Here is a 20,240-nt window from a genome sequence, read left to right as displayed (position 1 = left end):
CATAAAAAAATTTTTCTAGTGAATAATTTTTATTTTCTCCCCCTCCCTTTTTTGGAAGGATACTAAATGAGTTATTTTTTTCTTCTTTGATTTCAATTCTTATATTTGACATACACTTCCTTAAATCTTAAGGTAGTCATATAACTATACTTCATTAGGAATGTATATATATAGAGTAAATAACTTGCAATGCAAATAATATATTAACAAACTAATTGCCTAATATGTGTGACTAAAGGAATTTACAAACTTTAACTCGTTAGCTTTAAATATGGGCAAATATTAAAATCTATACATTAATTCATAAAGATGCAAAGGAGCATAAATTTCAATCTAGATAAACTCCATGGCCATGAAGGATATTGATATATCCTGAATGTTGTTTGATACATAAGCTAAATAGCTTATAGGCTTGATGATATCAGAGATAGTAAATGCATTTTTTTGGAATCATCATATTTATCCTTATAAGCTGAATCATAACCTATTAAATCAACATTTTGTGATCCTAGTTGTTTTGTATTCTAGCTGTCATTTGGTGCATGAGAATATGAATTCTTTAACAATAAAAAAACATATAAAAGATAAGATCACAACAAGCCTCCTTAATGTAGTGGACCTTGTTAGATAATATCCTATATATTTAAGAAATATTTTAGTTAAGGGACACTTTAGTCTTTGTATCATTATTAGGGTTAGGTTTATTCATTAGTTCCAAATGCATTCAATATATATATATATGAAAAGCATAAAGGCGAAGGCACTTTTTTGACCTCTTATACACTAACTCTCTCTCTTTCTTTGCAATTGAATCTCTTCCTCTCTCTTTTTTTTTCTTTCTTTCTTTCTTTCTTTCTTTTTTTTTTTCTTTGCATTGGATCATAATGTTTTCATAGTATCAAAGCAAAGTGTTAGGCTTAATAAGTCTTGTTTCAATCTCTTATGTTGAAATCTTCAAATCCATCCTAATAACAGGCTAATAAACATTCACGAAATTGTGGACAAATGCTAATTCCCATCTCTCGCAAAGTCGAAGCCGTGCTAGCTCTATTTCTGAGATGGCCACAACACCATGGTTGCCATCAATTTGGATTTTCATAGAAAACTCCTCTCTGCCAACATCTTTCTCCATGGGTTTCGAAAAGGAACCAGGTAGGTTGAGATGATCTTCGAGATGGCCACAACGCCATGGTTGCCATCAATTTAGCTTTTCACAGAGAACTCCTCTTTGCCGATAACTTCTGCCATGGGTTCTAGGAAGGAACGGAGCAGGTTGAGATGATCTTTACACAATTTTCTCCTCTCTTTCTCATTGATATACATAGATAATATTTATTTTGCAACATTTTGGCTTCTTTTGTTGATTGGATTTCTGCAATTAATTTCTTTGCATTTGAAGATGGTTGGTGAAAGAGATGATTCTCTCTAAGACATTAGTGCTAAATTAAATGGAAATAATAATTCATATTGGGCATATGTTATGAAGAACTTTTGATTGGAAAAAAAACTTGTGGGGATATGTTTATGGTAATGTGTCTATGCTCTCTAATAGCAAGAAAGAGAATTATTTAGAATTGTTAGCTGTTTGAGAGGTGAATGATTCCAAAATTATTACTTGGATTAATAATTACATTGATCAATCCATTGGTATGCAACTAGTTAAATTTTCTACAGCTAAACAAGTCTGGGATTATTCAGCAAAATTATACACACAATCCAATTCTGCTAAACGACATCAATTAGAGATGGATATTAGAGCAACAAGACAAAGAGATCAAAGTATTCAACAATTTTGCACTCTTATGACTGGTTTTTGGGATGATTTGACACTAACTAAACTTGCATATCTTAGTTTGAATAAGTCTTACTGCACTTATAGAGAGGAACAAAGACTTGTTCAGTTTTTTATAGCACTTCGAGATGAATTCGAGGCACTTCTAGGTTCTATTCTTATAGAAGCCCTCTTTCCTCTATTGACTCAGTTGTTAGTGAACTAATGACAGAGCAAGTGTGTCTCAAGTCACATTTGGGTAAAGGTCTTTTCCCAATTTCTACTCAGACTGTTTTGGCTGTCTCATCTAAGTTATATTCCAATTATCAAAATCAACGTTAGAAAGTTGCCATTGATGTGTGTAGTTTTTTCAAGAAAAATGGTCATCATTGGAAAGCTCAATGCCCATTATTATTAAGTAAGGGACAACAATAGGTTTTGAAGCCTAAGCATTATCACACTGCAGCTACAACATCATCAGAAGAGTTGTCCCCCACCATTTCTCCCTCCATAGGTTTGTCCTCCTCATCCACTTTAGGTATATCTCCGTCCACTTGGGTATTTGATTCAAGTGATACTCATCATATGTCAAATGACAACTATATATTTGCATCAATATCTTCTACCTTTACACCTTCATCTATTTTAGCTATCAATGGTATTCCAATGCCATTGGTAGGTATTGGTTCCATCATTTCATCTTGTTTGTGTCTCTCTGATGTTTATTGTTTTCCCCAACTTTCATTAAATTTGATTTCTATTAGTCAATTATGTGATTTTGGATACTATGTTCACTATACTCCAACCTTATATTTTGTGCAGGATCCACATCCAAGAAACTGATTGGGATAGGTCGTAGGAAGGGGGGATTGTATGTGTTAAAAGAGCTTCGGGTCAAAGAATTTTTTGGTTATAGTGTTGATTTGTCTTCATTTCGTTTAATTTCAAATTCTTCTAGTTTTTATTTATGGCATTCACACCTTGGACATGTTTCTAGTTCTTGGCTAAGATTTTTGGCTTTCACAGGAATATTAGGAAATTTATCTTCGCATGACCTTTCTGATTGTAGTGGTTGTAAGCTTGCAAAATTCTTTGCTTTTCCATTCAATAAAAGAACATTAGTGTCTTTTGAACCCTTTGATCTAATTCAGTATGATGTTTGGGGACCAGCTTCTATTACCTCAAAGGGAAGGTCTTGAGATTATGTTTCTTTTATTGATGATTATACTCATTTTTCTTGGATATATCTTATAAAGAAACGTTACGATTTCATTAGCATCTATAAAATGTTTCATGCTTTAGTTTAAACACAACATTCAGTTGTCATTAAGTGTTTCAAGTGTGATTTAGGGAAGGGGGGAATATAATTCTATTGAGTTTTCCACCCTACTCACCTCTGATGGTACCATACATCAATCATCATGCATAGACACTCATGGTAAAAATGGTGTGGTTGAAAGAAAACATAGGCACATCTTTGAGACAATTCGATCCATTCTCCTTTCTAGTAATGTTCTCAAAGTTTTCTAGGAAGAAGCAGTTCTTACTGCCACATTTGATTAATAGAATTCCTATTGCTCTTACTTTGGAAGTCTGTCCTTATGAGAAATTGTACAATAGGGCTCCATAGTATTTTCATTTGAGAGTGTTTGGTTGCATATGCTTTGTCATTTGTCCGCGTACTAAGCGTTCTACGTTTTCTCCATGATCCTCTATGTGTGTGTTTCTTGGTTATGGTGATGGACAAAAAGGATATCATTGTTATGATCCGGAAACACAAAAACTTTATGTTTCTCATCACATCGTCTTTCTAAAGCACATTCCTTTCTTCTCTTTTCCAACAAGTTCTAGCAATTTAAATGTGTCTAACTTTGTAAATATTGATCCATTTACCTGTGATATTGATTCAAAGTCTTCCTCAATTGCTCCCACTTCTACAAATTCTATTGTTCTCTTTTCTTCTCCTTGTCTTTCATTTTCTCCTGCGAGTACAAATCCCCCATCCTCCTTGGTGAACTCCTCTTCATCTTCTGATCATGTCGACCCTGCATCTTCTCGTTATCCAATGCATCTTTGTAAGATCACTTCTCATCTTGATTCATATGTTCTTACGTTGCATTCTTGTTATTCTTCTAGTTTTGCTGCCTTTTTAGTTTCTCTTCATTCCCATTGTGAGTCTGCTTCCTATAAGGAGGTAGCACTTCACCCTCTTTGGCAACAGGCTATGAATGAAGAACTTGCTTCTTTGTATAAGACTAGAACATAAGAGTTAGTACCTTTTCCTCTTGGTAAAACAGTAGTGGGATGTCGCTGGGTCTACAAGATCAAAACTAAGTATGATGGTTCTATTGAAAGATATAAGGTCTGCTTGGTTGCAAAAGTGTTTACTCAAAAAGTTAGTTTTGATTATGAAAAGACATTTACACCAGCTGCTAAGATGACATTTGTACGTACTTTGATTGCAGTAGCTTCTATTAACCAATGGAACCTCTCACAGTTAGATGTAAAGAATGTCTTCCTAAATAAGGATCTCAAAGAGGAATTTTATATGTCTCCACTCCCTGGTGTTCCTTATCATTTAGGGGAGATTTGTAGATTGAGAAAATCTTTGTATGGTCTTAAACAAGCTCCCAGGTGTAACAACCCTAAACATACACACCTCTAATACCACATCTCTAATGTATCTTGAGATATACACCGTCTCTCATACCACAACTATAATGTATCTTTGACACCACAACTGTCACTACCTAAAACCTAGTAGGGTCGAGGGTATGCCTTTCCATAACTAAATTTAAAACAAACAACAGAGACAAAATAAACCTCAAATATCATAACAGAGTACTAAATCCATCATCATTATTACATAAGCATCTTCCCAAAAATAGTATTACATCCCAAGGTACACAAAAGCATATCTAGTTCAGTTTCATACAAACACTTACCCTAAATATACTATCTACACCCCGCTCTGAAGCTCACTAAGCTTGATTTCTTTGTATTTCTTGAAATGTGAAATAATTATTAGGGTGAAACACTTCTCAATAAGACGGAATATATTATTATCAACGTTTAGCTAACATAAGTTTTAGTTATTAATTTAACTTTAACTGAAAAGGCATTTGTTAACTATACTCACACCAGTATAGTTGAAAATACATATTTTCCTTCAATTTATAACTTCAGCTTAATAATAGCCCCAAATATATAAATCTACAATTATGTCTAAAAGAACCTCTCATTCTAGACTAACGACATGTTTAACCCCTATGACGGGTTGTGCGGTTCAAAGATTGGACTTAGTCTTGGCTGGCTTCCCACCAAGCTAAGTCAAAGTATCTCATCTATAAGGCCAATTTGCCAACCGCAACCTGATCTAGACTCCAGGAGGGTGCACAATCCTTCTTTGGCCAAATCGACTATCCCAAGGCCTACACTTCCACAATAACGTGGCTACACTAATTTTCCCACTAACTACGGTATCGAGCATCCACTGGTCCATCAAGGTTCTTAGAACATACATTGCAATTTACATAATAAAATTGATAACATAATCATAATTCTCAACACATAATTCGCAATAATCCCTCCCCAACATTCTCAACAATAAATTTATCAACAATCACGTGATCAGTATATCACCGTGAACTTCAAATCTTTGCATTATTCTCAGCATTTCAAGAACTCAATATAAAACCAAACTCAGTATAAAACCACAATTTTCGGCATATAATACTATAACAATTCCCACATGTTTAATTACGCAATAAAACAAGCCATTCTCATGCTACACTTATTTAAGTGTTAAATCAAAATATAATCAGTATAGTTTTCTAAAAATAAAGGTATGATCACCTCCACAATTTAATACAACTCCAAAAATATGTTTTACAAGTAAAAGGAGATGATCACCCTACTCACTTTAACTTTTCCCAAATACTTGTATAATAGCAAAAATCATCCACATACTCAAGTTTAATTAGTTCAATTTCCAGAATAGACTGACTTAATCTATTCCCCTTACCTGATTTTGAAGATAGGTCTATCATGTTCTTGAAAATAAAACCCTGGTTTCCTTAAACAAACTGAGGAGAGAGAGCTGCCAAGCCGAGAGAAAAGAGGGAGACAATCGAAGAGCAAGAGAGAAACCCAAGAGAGCTTAGGAGAGAGAGAGAGAGAGAGAGAGAGAGAGAGAGAGAGAGAGAAAGAGAGTGTGTGTGTGTGTGTGTTATATAAAAGAAATATAAGCTTCCTTGGGTTATAGACCCTCAGGCCACACAAAACTGTTGACGGTTTTGTCTCATACCAAACCAATTTTCTCGTATTCTTTCATATAGGTTCTCGATTGTTTGAAATCATCAACAGTTTCCCTGAGCTCCCTAAAACTGTCGACGGTTTGGTCTTGTACCAAACCAAATTTATTATTTTAATTTTCTGAGTCCTTACATCCTCCCCTCATAAGAATTTCGTCCTCGAAATTTTTTAATTAAAATTCAACCCAAACTCTGGGATTTCTTTAAATGGTAACTTAGCTCTACAGATGAGCGGGTAGCCACCCACATAGCGGCACCATCCCAAGTTTATTAATAACCCTCACTTATGGTGGAAGAATACCGTGGTTACATACTAGGCCTCTGGGAGATTACAATAACCAACCAAAACTCTCCCAAAACCAACTATAACAAAAACCAAAAATCGATAAATTAAAACTAAACAAACCTATACCCAAAGATTCAAGCAACTATCTAACCCATCAAAGTTACCTGACTTAATGTGGAGCCTCATTGAATAAGTGTGGGCACCTCTGACGTATCTCCTTTCTAATTGCCATGAAGCTTCTTCAATTGCATGATTACACCAGAATACTTTTACCAATGAAATATTTTTGGTCTGTAGGTCCTGATCTTTGTTGTCTTGAATCTGAATTGGAACTTCCTCATATGATAAGGTGTCTCTAACTTCCAACACCTCATAGCTTATCACATGCAATAGATCTGGAATGTACTTTTTCAACATAGACACATGAAACACATCATGGATTCTAGATAATGTTGGGGGTAAAGCTATTCTTTAAGCAACTAGACTAATCCTCTCCAATATCTCGAATGACCCAATGTACCTAGGGCTTAACTTACTCTTCTTTCCAAATCTCATAACTCCCTTCATTGGAGCAATCCTCAAAAATATTTTATCTCCTACATCAAACTCTAGCTCTCATCAATGGGTATTAGCATAACTCTTCTGTTGACTATGAACTATTTTAATTCTATCCCAAATGAGTTTGATTTTCTCAAAATTATAATGTATAATCAGTGGCTTCAAAATTCTCCGTTCACCAAGTTCATCGCAATGCAATGGAGATCGACACCTCTAACCATATAACGCTTGGTGCCATCTTGATGCTAGAATGATAACTATTGTTGTAGGCAAATTCTAGCAATGGCAGATACTGAATCCAACTTCCTCCGAAGTCCAACACACATTCCCACAACATATTCTCCAATATCTGAATTGTTCTCTTTGATTGTCCATTAGTCTGGGGATGAAATGTCGACTAAAGGTAAGCTAAGATCCCATGGCTTTCTACAAGCTTTTCCAAAACTGGGAGGTGAACCGTAGGTCCCAATCTAATATGATGGACACTACTACGCCATGCAATGTAACTATCTCTTGAACATACAACTTTGCTAGTCTATTCATGGAGTAGTTAACTTTGATTGGAACAAAATGAGCATTTTTTGTTAGACAGTCAACGACTACCAAAATGGCGTTTTGCCCATGCAGTGCTGATGGCAACCCTGTTACAAAATCCATGGAAATGTGCTCCCACTTCCATTCAGGAATGTGGAGTGATTGCAATGGTCCTGCCGGTCTCTGATGTTCAGCCTTCACTTGCTGACATATAAGCCACTACTCCATGAATCGGGTAATCTCTCTCTTCATGATGTTCCACCAGAAAGACTCTCGCAAATCCCGATACATCTTGGTGCTTCTTGGATGCACTATATATAGAGAGTGACGAGTCTCATCCAGAATTGTTCATTTAATCTCTGCGTTATTTGGTACACATAATTTGGTGTGAAACCTTAAACCCCATCATCTAAGATGTTAAAATCCGCCCTCCGTCTACTTTGTACTTTACCCATAATTTTCACTAACTCTGTATCTTTCATCTGTGTGGCCTTAATCATTTCCAACAAGGTTGGTTGGATTACTACGTTAGTAATGAAAGCCTAACAATTTCCCTCCACCATTTCCACACCAAATCTTTCTAGATCCATCCTGATTTGATGTTGAGTTACCACTGCTGAGATTGATACGTCTACTGACTTTTGACTTAACGCGTCAGCTACTATATTAGCTTTTCCCAAGTGGTAGTTAATGGTACAATCATAGTTTTTTATCAGCTCTAACCATCTCCTCTGTCTCATATTCAGTTCCTTTTGTGTGAAGCAGTACTTGAAGCTTTTATGGTCTGTAAAAATCTCACATCTTTCACCATATAGGTAGTGTCTACAGATTTTTAATGCAAAAACCACTACCACCAATTACAAATCATGCGTCGAATTATTCTTCTCATATTTCTGAGACACATCACTGTAAATCACAAAACCACCTTCTCTATATGGAATGGTCAGGATTGGAGCAGTGACGAGTTGTTGTTTCAATTCCTAGAAGCTTTGCTCACATTCATTCTTTCACTCATACCTCACATTCTTTCTTATTAACCTTGTTAGAGGACCTGACAATTTAGAAAACCCCTCCACGAATCGGTGATAGTACCTTACTAGACCTAAGAAACTCCTGACCTCATGAACATTCTTCAGTCTCGCCTAATCCACTATTGCCTTTATCTTACTTGGGTCCACATAAATACCACCCTAAGATATCACAAGTCCTAGGAATGCAACTTTTTCCAGCCAGAACTCACATTTCTTGAATTTAGCATAAAGCTTCCTTTCTTTTAGCACCTGAAGTACCAGCCTCAAATGATTCACATACTCATCAGGACTCTTCAAATAAACTAAAATGTCATCAATGAATACCACCATAAACTGATCTAGATATTTATGGAAGACCCTGTTCATCAGGTCCATAAATGCAGTAGGAGCATTAGTCAGTCCGAATGGCATAACTAAGAATTCATAGTGACCATACCTAGTTCGGAATGCAGTTTTTGGAACATCCTTTAATTTGACTTTCACCTGATGTTACCCTAATCGAAGATTGATCTTAGAGAATACTTGTGTTCCTTGGAGTTGGTCAAATAGACCATCTATTCGGGGTAGTGGGTACTTGTTCTTGGTTGTCGCCTTATTTATTTACCGATAATCGAAACACATCCTCATCGATCTGTTTTTCTTTTTAACAAATAACTCTGGTACTCCATAGGGTGACACTCTAGGTATAATGAATATTTTATCCATTAATTCTTGTAACTGCTTCTTCATCTCCTTCAATTCTTTTGGAGCCATTTTGTATGGAGCCTTAGAGATTGGTGCCTTTCCCAGAAGTAGAACAATAACAAACTCAACTTCATGATTGGGAGGCAGCCCAGCTAAGTCCTCCAAAAATATATCCAAGAATTCCCTCACTATTGGGATATCCTCAAGCTTTGGTTCTTTCTTTGGTGTCTCCTTCATATATGCTAGGTACCCCTAGCATCCATCCAAAAGTAGCCTTTTTGCCTAAATAGCTAACAGTATCTATGGTGAGGAGCGCATGTACGACCCAAAAAATATATACTCATGCTCCCCAGGAGGTCTGGACACTACCTCTTTCCTGTAATAGTCAATACTAGCATAACTAGAGGCTAGCCAGTCCATTCCTAGAATCACATCAAATCCATGCATGTCAAACTCTACTAGATTAGCAGGTAGCATTCTTCCCTGAATACCAATTGGATAATCCTTAATTACTTTTCTACATACCACCACGGTTCCCGTTGGTGTGACCATAGATAGGTCTATATCTAACAACTGAGTTCCCACCCCACACATCTTAATATAAGCCAGAGATATAAATGAATGCGTTGCTCCTAAACCAAATAATACAACAGCTTTATTTGCAAATATGTAGATATTACCTATCACCACGTCTCCAACATTTTCTATATCTCCTGGTGTGAGAGAATAAACTAACACCTGGGCGATGTTCCTTTAAGAACCGCCTCAGGGTGCCTAATTGTTTCCTTGTTATCGATTAAGAGTGGGTGCATTAATCGATGGCCCACGAAATTCTCGTGTAAAGTGACCGTGCTTACCACACCGATAGTAGATAACTTCTCCGACTCGGCACTCACCCCAATGCCTTATATTACATCTAGGACAAGGAGGGCATGATGAATCGCCCTGATCAGCTTGATTCCCCATCTTCAGTCTCTGGCCCACATTGTTGCTATTTCTCCTCCATGGGCCTTGATTGGTACCAGCATGAAAACCAGGAGGCATGGGTCTCCTTCTCTAATTTTGTATCCCTACACTCCTCTATAGACTCATCTCTAATACCGTGGCTTTATCCACCAACTCCGAAAAGGTTTGAGCTTGGAATGTCACCACTTGCTCGTAGATCCTCTTACTCAAGCCTTTCTTGAATCTCCACACCTTCTTTGACTCATTGGGGACCATATACAGGGCGAATTGAGACAGCTCCACGAACTTGGCTGCATACTGCTGCACGGTCAAGCTCCCCTGAGTCAAGTTAGTGAACTCCTCTACCTTTGCATCCCTGGTTGAAGCGAGGAAGTACCGATCAAAGAAGAACTCCTTGAAACAAGTCTAGGTCATAATTGTGGGTACTGGCCTTTGGTCTTCTAGTAACTTCACCGATATCTACTAACGCTTGCCCCCTCCCCTGGTCATTTTAAAGGTGGTATACAGGACCTTCTATTCAAATGTGCAGTGAAGGACTGCTAGTATCTCCTCTATCTCCTGTACCCAATTCTCTGCAACTATTAGGTCAGCTCCTCCCACAAACGTCGAGGGATTCATGTGGGTAAATTGCTTAATAGAGCAACCCTGGTCAGCTGGTGGGCAGTTCTGCCCCCTAGAGTTTCGCATCATCTTCGCCATGACTTGCTGGGCTAAACCACGCAGCACTGACGTAGAATCAATGTCATCCTCGCTGGAAGTCCCCAAATTGCTACCTCCTCCAGCATTCATGTTGTTATCCCCGGGGTCCATCCTGAAGTTGGGATAGCACATCATTTTAGAATCCTAAAATTGTAACATAATTGGTACAAATAAACCAATTTAATATTCAATTTCTCAATTTAAGGTTTAATCTCACTGCTCAAACACAAAATTGTTGACGGTTTCCCTAAGATTTCTAAAATCATCGACAACTAAAAATACAGAGAGCATGTTCTTTGAGGAAACTGTCAACGGTTTGTGAAGGCCCCAAAAAATCATCGACGATTTTGCCCCTGTATGCTTCACTAAATCCCTCTTTTTATAAAAATGTTACCACTTAAAAAAAAAAAAAAACAAATCGCTGATCACACACATAATTTTAACGTCTCGAATACCAAACTACAAATATCCTAGTATTATGAATGGTGGCTTAATTCTTATAATGACAACTTTTTACTAAGAGAAGAACATAGCCTTCTAGAAGAAAACTCGTCGATTGTTCGTCGTGACTTATCTGAAACTGTCGACAGTTTTTGGTGAAAATCTAAGGAAACCCTCTGTTGGCCTAACAAGGCTTTAGAATCTTATTTTGATGATAACAAATCAAGGGAACTTAACATATTTGGTTAAGTGATGTTTCAAGAATCAAGTGTCTTTGATAAAAGGCTTAAGAACTCAAGTGCTTGATGAAGTATATTACAAGCTTGGACTCAAAGATAGACAATCTGATAATGGTAAAGTATATTGAAGATAGAAGTCAAGATAGACTCAAAGAATGGAAGCAAAAGCATGAAAACTTAGCATTTAGAATGTATAAGTTTTTGGAAGTCTCATGTAAGTACTTCATAAATGTCAATATAAATGGTTGAAGCTCTTAGGAAACATTATTGACTTAGAAACCAATTTTTGAAAACCCTGAAAAATGTTTTTTAAATAAATCTCAATTAATTTTTACAAAATCAAAGGTTTAAAGTGTTAGAAATCGAAGTTTTTGGAAAGTTGTAACTTCAGGAGACTAATTGTGTTTGATCACTTAACTGACTTTTTTATGCAGAATAAATTGAGCAATACCATCAAGAAATTGACCTATAGGTTCAAGTGACTGATCCCATTCTGCATTAGAAATTTCACTGAATTAAAAAGGATCAGTCGACGGACTCTATGAATCATAGTCGACTGACCTTCGGTTTTTAAAATTTATAACAACGAGAGAAAGTTTCCAAAACTGATTACTTGGTCTCTAAACTTTGTGAAAACTTGGGAAACACTCCAAGAAACTTGGGGAATACGAAATATTACTTTTTCTATCTATAAATACATATTAAACCAAAATATTAATCACACCAACAATTACAAACAACCAACTATTGATCAAATTCTCATACTTTCAAAGAGTTCTTGCTGAATACTTTGCTGAAAGCTATTGTTGAGTACTTGCTGAATTAAAGCTTACGGTTCTTGTGCTCTAACTGAGTTTTACAATATAAGAAAAAACCCCGATGACATTTACTTTGAGCTTCATCTCTTTATATTGTTCATTTGCTAAAGTATATTGCACTTTTAACTTGTACAAATCTGCTCTAACTAAGAGTATTCATTGTTTTGGCAACAAAATTCTACTTCAATTAAGTTCTAGAGAATCTCCCCAGGATCATTGTGATAACTTCTGTCGAACTGGGAAAAATTGGAGCCGAAATCTTAGAGAGAATTCAGAGGATCCGAAAATCTAGGGAAAGAGAGAAATAGGGGAAAACATCTGAATTTTTGCCAAAAATCTGATTTTCATGTATTTATAGATGGCTGGCCACATGGCTTCGTCGACGAGCCACGTGGCCTTGTCGACGAACCGAAGAAGGGAGTTTGTCAAAGAAGGTTATGAGTTCGTCGATGAACCAATGTCTTAAATTTTCCCCTCTCGATATCACTTCGTTGAAGAGATACTGAGGCTCGTCCACGAATCATGTAAGAGCGTTCGTCGACGAAACCAGGGCGTTTGTTGACGAACCTTGCTTTGTCCCTTTTTGAATTTCCTTTCTCACCCATTTATCCCCCTTCCTCTCTATTATTTAATTGATATTATTTTCTAGGTCACTACTTTCTCCCCTCCTTATAAAATTTGTCATCGAAATTCACTATCTGTGTTATACACCATTCTTTAAGGAAAAGTTTGCTACTTATTTTATTAATTACCCTCACTTATGATGGAGGAATACCGTGGTTACAATTATGGTTCTGAGAGATTACAAGTATACACATAAAAGAAAAATCTCCCCAAAGCCAAAAATACTACCGATTCTATAATCTAAAATACAACTTATACATACATTATCCTACTCTGCATATAATAACACCAAACTATATTTACTTTACCTGAATTATTACTGTTTCCTTTTCTATCTAATGTTGATCTCCACTAAACAAATGTGGGGGCTTCTGTCATATCTACTCCTCTAGCTCCCATAAGGCCTCCTCCACTATATGATTCCTCTATAAGACTTTTACTAGTAGAATTTTCTTGGAGCGTAACTCCTATTCTTTTCTATCTAGAATTTGCACTATTGTTTCTTCATATGCTAAAGTATCGCTAAGCACTATCTCTTTGTAGCTAATCATGTGGGGGGGGGGGGGATCTGAGACGTATTTCCTTAGCATGGAAACATGAAATACGTCATGAATCCTAGATAGAGCTAGTGGTAAAGCTATCCTGTAAGCGATTGAACCCACTCTCTCAAGTATCTTGAATGGACCCATAAACCTAGGGCTCTACTTACCCTTCTTTTCAAATCTCATAGCTCCTCTCAATGGTGCTACTTTAAAAAATACTTGGTCTCCCACATCAAACTCTAACTTTCGGCAGCGAATATCTACGTAGCTTTTCTGCCGACTCTGAACTGCACTGATTCTGTCTTTAATAAGTTAGACTTTATTAGACACCTGCTGCACTAACTCTAGTCCTAAAACTCAGCTCTCACTCATTTCATCCCAATATAGTGGAGAACGACACCTCCTAATATATAATACCTCGTAAGGTGCCATCTCGATGCTGGCCTGGTAGTTATTATTATATGCGAATTCAACCAGCGGCATATAATGGGTCCAACTACCCCCTAAATCTAGCACACAAGCTCGTAACATATCCTCATGTATCTCGATCGTCATCTCTGTCTGCCCATTAGTCTGAGGATGAAAGGCTATGCTGAATAATAATTTAGACCCCAAAGCTTCCTACAAACTCTTCCAAAATCGGGATGTAAATCATGGGTCGGTTTGAAACAAACTCTACCAGTTTGTTTATAGAGTAGTTGAATTTAATAGGGAGAAAGTGAGCAATCTTCATCAATCGATCAATGACCAAAAAAGTAGCCTTCTGCCCATGAAATGCTGGCGGTAATCCTGTAACGAAATTCATGGATATATGATCTCACTTCCACTCAGGGATGTGAAGTAGCTACAACTGTCTCGCTGGTCTCTGGTGCTCAACCTTTACTTGCTGGCACGTCAAACACTACTCTACAAACTCAGCTATCTCCCTCTTCATGCCGCTCCATCAAAAGGATTCCTGAAGGTCCCGATACATTTTAGTGCTGTGAGGATGCACTGTGTAAAGGGATCTTTGAGCCTCCTCTAGGATAGTCCTCCTAATCTTAGCATCTGCAAGCACACACAGTCTGGTATGGAAACTCAGAGTTCCATCATCTAAAATATTGAACTCCTCCCCTTGGCCGTTCTGCACTTTATCTATCAGCTCTATCAATTCTGCATCATTCTTCTGAGCGGCTTTAATCCTCTCCTGCAAGGTAAGCTGTATCACTAAGCTGGCAATAAATGCATAATGATCATCCTCTACAAGCTCCACACCGAGCCTCTCCAAATCCATCTGAATTGGATGATGAATCTCTATTGCTGACAATGTTGCTCCTACTGATTTTCAGCTTACAGCGTCAACCACAACATTTTCTTTCCCTGGGTGGTAGCTGGTAGTACGATCATAATCTTTAATAAGATCCAACCATATTCTCTACCTTATATTCAATTCTTTCTAGGTGAAGAAATATTTTAAAATTTTATGGTCAGTGAAGATCTCACATCTTCCACCATAAAGATAATGCCTCCATATCTTTAGGGCATGCACCACTGCAGCTAATGCTAAATCATGTACTGAGTAGTTCTTCTTAGACTCTTTAAAATGCCGAGAAGCGTAAGCAATAACCCTCCCATGCTGCATCAACATGCACCCGAGTCCCTTCTACGTTGCGTTACTGTATATAACAAATCTATCCTCTCATGATGGAATAGATAATATTGGTGCAATGACCCGCCGCTACTTCAATTTCTGAAAGCTCTGCTCACACTCATTGGTCCATTCAAATCTCACATTTTTTCCTTGTGAGTCAAGTCAGTGGACACGATAATCTGAAAATCCATCCACAAAACACCGGTAATACCATGCCAAACCTTGGAAACTTTTGATCTCTTATACATTCATCGGTCTCACCCAATTCACCACTTCTTACTGATATGCCATCCCCAGAGATCACATACCCGAGAAAAGTAACCTACCTCAGCGAGAATTCACATTTCTTGAATTTAGCGTATAACTTCTTTTCCTTTAATATTTGCAATACTAGCCTCAGATGACTCTCGTGTTATTCAAAACTCTTCGAGTATACCAGTATATCATCAATAAATACTATAACAAACTAGTCCAAGTATTGATGAAACACTCGATTCATTAGGTCTATAAATATTGCCAGTGCATTAGTCAATTCGAATGGCATTACCAAGAACTCGTAGTGCCCTTACCTAGTTTGGAAAGCTGTTTTTAAAATGTCGTTTGCTTTAACTTTCACCTAGTAATACCCTGACTATAAGTCAATCTTGGAATAGACCTGGGTCCCCTGGAGCTGATCAAATAAATCATCAAATCTAGGAAGAGAATATTTATTCTTGACTATCACTTTATTTATCTCTCTATAATCAATGCACATCCTCATAGTCCCATTTTTCTTCTTCACGAACAAGACTGGTGCTCCCCAAGGCGACACGCTAGGACTAGTTAACCCTTTATCCATCAACTCCTGCAACTGATCTTTCAATTCTCTCAATTTGGTTGGATCCATTCAATAGGGCACTTTAAATATCGGCGCTGACCTTGGTAGTAAATCCACAATAAATTTAATCTATCGATCTAGTGGTAAACCATGTAATTCCTTTAGAAAAACATCCAAAAACTCTCTAACTATTGGAATATCAACTTGTTTCAATTCTTCCTTTGGCAGCTCCTTTATATATGCTACATACCCTTGGCAACCACTTTGAAGCAATCTTCTCACCTGAATCGTCGACACTAACTGTGGCGAAGCTCGCACATGTGATCTCATGAATCTGAATTCCTGCTCACCTAGGGGTTTGAAAATCACTTCTTTTCGATGGCAATCAATGCTGGAGTAATTAGCTGCCAGCTAGTCCATACCCAATATCACATCAAACCCCTGCATGTATAATACCACGAGATCGTCTGGTAACACTTTTCCCTGAATGCTTACTAGATAGTTCTTTAGTACCCTTTTACACCTCACTATTGATCTAGTCAGCGTGGCTATTGACAACTCTGCATCTAACAACTGTGCCTCAACCCCAGATAATTTAACATATCCCGATGACACAAAAGAATGGGTAGCACCTAAATCAAATAAAACAACAACTTTATATGGTAAAGTAGTAAAAATATCTGTCACAACATCTCCGGTAGCCTCAGCATCTTTCGGCATCAGTGCATAAATCCTCGCCGGACCTGTGTCCCTTTTTTGGTATCCTTAGGGTGCCTACTAACCTCCCCGGAATGGTTTGTGAACCGGTATGTGGGTCGGTGGTCCCTGACATGATCATGCCATATGGTCAGTTTTTCCACACAAATAGCAGACGTTCTCTCCTAAACGGCATTCTCCTATATGTCTTCGGTCACACCTAGGGCAGGTGGGATAAATATGCTTGCCCTAGAAACCACAGTGTCCCATCATCTGTCTCTAGCCACCACTGTACCGGTCCCTTCTTCGTGAGCCCCAGCTGGAACCTGTCTGAAAACTTGAAGGCATGGGCCTCTTCCTTTGGCTCTGCGTCTCAGCATCCCTCGGTAAACTCTCCTCTGCTACCGTGGCCCTGTCTACAAACTCAGAGAAATCCTACATCTTTAGAACTATCACTTGTCTAAAAATTTCCTGCTTAAAGCCCCTTTGAAACATACTTGCCTTCTTAGCCACATTTGGTACTATGTAAAGGGCGAAATGTGACAGCTCAATAAATTTCGCCGCGTATTGCTAAACTGTGAGATTTCCTTGAGTCATATTTAGAAATTCTACCACCTTAGCCTCTCTGACAGTGTCGGGAAAATATTTGTAGAAAAAAACTTCCTTGAATCAGCTCCAAATCATAGCCATTGGTATGGATCTCTGCTCCTCCAATAATTTTGTAGCCGTCCACCATCTCTCGTCCTTTCTTGTCAACTTGTACATGGCATAGAGAACCCTTTGCTCATCGATGTAGTGGAGCACCATTAACACTTTCTTAATCTCTTGCATCTAGTTCTCAGCAACTGCAGGATGTGCTCCTCTTGAAAACGCTAGAGGGTTCATCCTAGTAAACTTCTCTATCGTACACCCCTGACTTGCATACGAGCCTCCTTACTCCCTGGAGCTCTGTGCAATCTTAGCCATAACCTACTGAGCTACGCTACGCAAAACAACATTTGAATCCCCGCCGCCCATACTAGAAGGCTCTACACCATCATCGCCGCTAGCATGAGCACTACTTCCTCTAGGATCTGTCCTGCAATAATACCAAATTATTTTAAGAATCTGAACCTCATAATGCTATTCTTACATTAGGCTAACTAAAACATTCTCATATCACCTATCACTAATTTAAGGTCTAGTCCTACCATATGGAAATAAAAATCGACGATAGTTTACTATGGTTTTCTTGAAATCATCACCCTAGGAAAATCACAATAACCACCTCAAAGTCCCTACTTCCATACTGTAGAACAAAACCCTAAATTCTCACCCTAACTTTCCAACATTAACTCACTAAAATTCTATTCCTATATTCTGTTATTGTTTTCCGCTGTACACTAAAGTCTACAAAACCTAGCAACCTAGGCTCTGATACCAAACTCTAATGACTTCAAAATTCATACTATTTTTTTTTTTTGTAAAAATCATAAAATCTGTAAATCTGAATTACCTTGATACCCTTGTAATATCTACTATGACATCTTGGTCCCAAAATGGAACCAAGAAATCCCTGTTCATAAGATAACATACTTATGCAATGGAAAGCATAAAGTCATAAAACCATAATTACAATACCAAAATTCAGTATTCTCCCAAAACATATATACATACACATCTTCCCAAAAATCCTCCACCAGATCTCCTAGAAACTACAAATAAGTGCATCCCTTAAAAACACTTACCCTTCCAATAGGGTAATACAAATGTCTCTTCTATCTCCGAGCCTGATCTTCTCGTCTATCTGGATTACATGAAATGTGTTAAATTACTGGGATAAGACATCTCTGAGTAAGATGAAATATTCTATTACCAGTGTGTGGCAATTGAGTTTACAAGAACAATATACTTTTAATCTACTGAAGCTAAAATAGCTTGCAAAATATAATACAGTATAACTCAAACCTATGTCGCTTAAAATACAACTGTTTCTGAACTTTCTATTTAATCATACTTTTAGTATCTATAGGTATATATGCTGTGTTCTGTAAATCTATATATATACATGTAACTGTGAAAACTTCCTTGGATAGATGTATGTCATGATTTAACCCCTCATGATAGGGTTGTGCAGCCCGTGTGTGAAACTTAACACTGGTTGGCCTATCAAGATAAGTCAACTAAAACCTCTATTGTCAGATCGACCGCCTCAACCCAGACTACCGGGGAGTCTGTAAGCTCTCCCAAGGTTCAATTAACTACACATATAATCTACACACCATCTAAGATATATGGTTGCACTCTATACTGTAATAGCTATGGTACAGGGCTCTGTAATCTAATATGTTCCATCAAAGTTTGATACTATATAATACTATTATATATCTTACTGATTTACTAGGATTTTGTACAACTATAATAACCATGATTCTATAAATCTGTATTAACCATAATGCTATAATAAACTGATCTGTATAAACTATAATAACTATATGTTATGGTTCTATAATATCTGTATATCATGGTTCTATAATCTGTATATCATGGTACTATGAAAATTATATATTTGAATAAAGCTATATATCTGAATAAACTGTAATATCTAAATAAAACTATATATCTGAGTAAACTGTAATATTTAAATAAAACTGTATATCTGAGAAAGCTGAGTCTATGCTATACTAATATTACTCATGCCACACTACTAAATAAAAATTCATTAACTATAATTTGTAAAACTGTATGATTTCTTTCTCTGAAAACCCGTAAACATATACTACACTTTACTGGTAAGAAATTCTAATTTAACTGGTATAACATATTTCCCTTACTTAATTAACCGAGAGGCCTATCCTAAACTTTATCCTCATGCCTGCGGTGTACGAAACTCAAAACCCTGAAATAATGTACTTTTTCCTAATTTAATCAACCCAAACTCAGAACAATAATTATACTCGCCCTTTTCCCCAAGCTCACATATATCTTTATCCATAAAATCCTAAACTGCTAGTTATTTATCAGCGTTACCTGAGTTCATGAGAAAACACCCGCTGGGATCCTCAATCCGTGCCTGTGGTTTATGGAAACCTGAACCCTGAAATCACAACACCCTAGTTTTATCAAATCAAACTTTAGTATATTTTCATCTAACACAAGATCTGGGTTCAGAAAAACCTACTAACCATATAAACCCTAGAATAACCTACTTACTTTATTTTAGGATGGTGCCCGAACTTCTCAAACTGAAATTATGCTCTGTCTAAGTTGTAGAGAATCTCCCTAGGATCATCGTGGTAACTTTTGATCATTGAATTGGGGAAAATCGGAGTCGAAATCTTAGAGAGAAGGTAGAGGATTCGAAATTTTAGAGAGAAAGAGTGAGTGAGTGAGAGAGAGAGAGAGAGAGAGAGAGGAAAACAATTGAATTTTCACCAAAAATTTGATTTTTGCGTATTTATAGATGGCTGGCCATGTGGCATCATCGACGAGACACTTGGCCTCGTCGATGAACCGAAGAAGGGAGTTCATCAACAAAGGTTATGAGTTCATTAACAAACCAATGTTTGAAATTTCCCCATCTCAGTATCACTTTGTCAAAGAGATACTGAG

The sequence above is a fragment of the Malania oleifera genome, chromosome 7 (genome assembly GCF_029873635.1).
Source record: "Malania oleifera isolate guangnan ecotype guangnan chromosome 7, ASM2987363v1, whole genome shotgun sequence".
In the NCBI taxonomy this organism is placed as follows: domain Eukaryota; kingdom Viridiplantae; phylum Streptophyta; class Magnoliopsida; order Santalales; family Ximeniaceae; genus Malania; species Malania oleifera.
Note: the sequence above shows the minus strand (reverse complement) of the source record.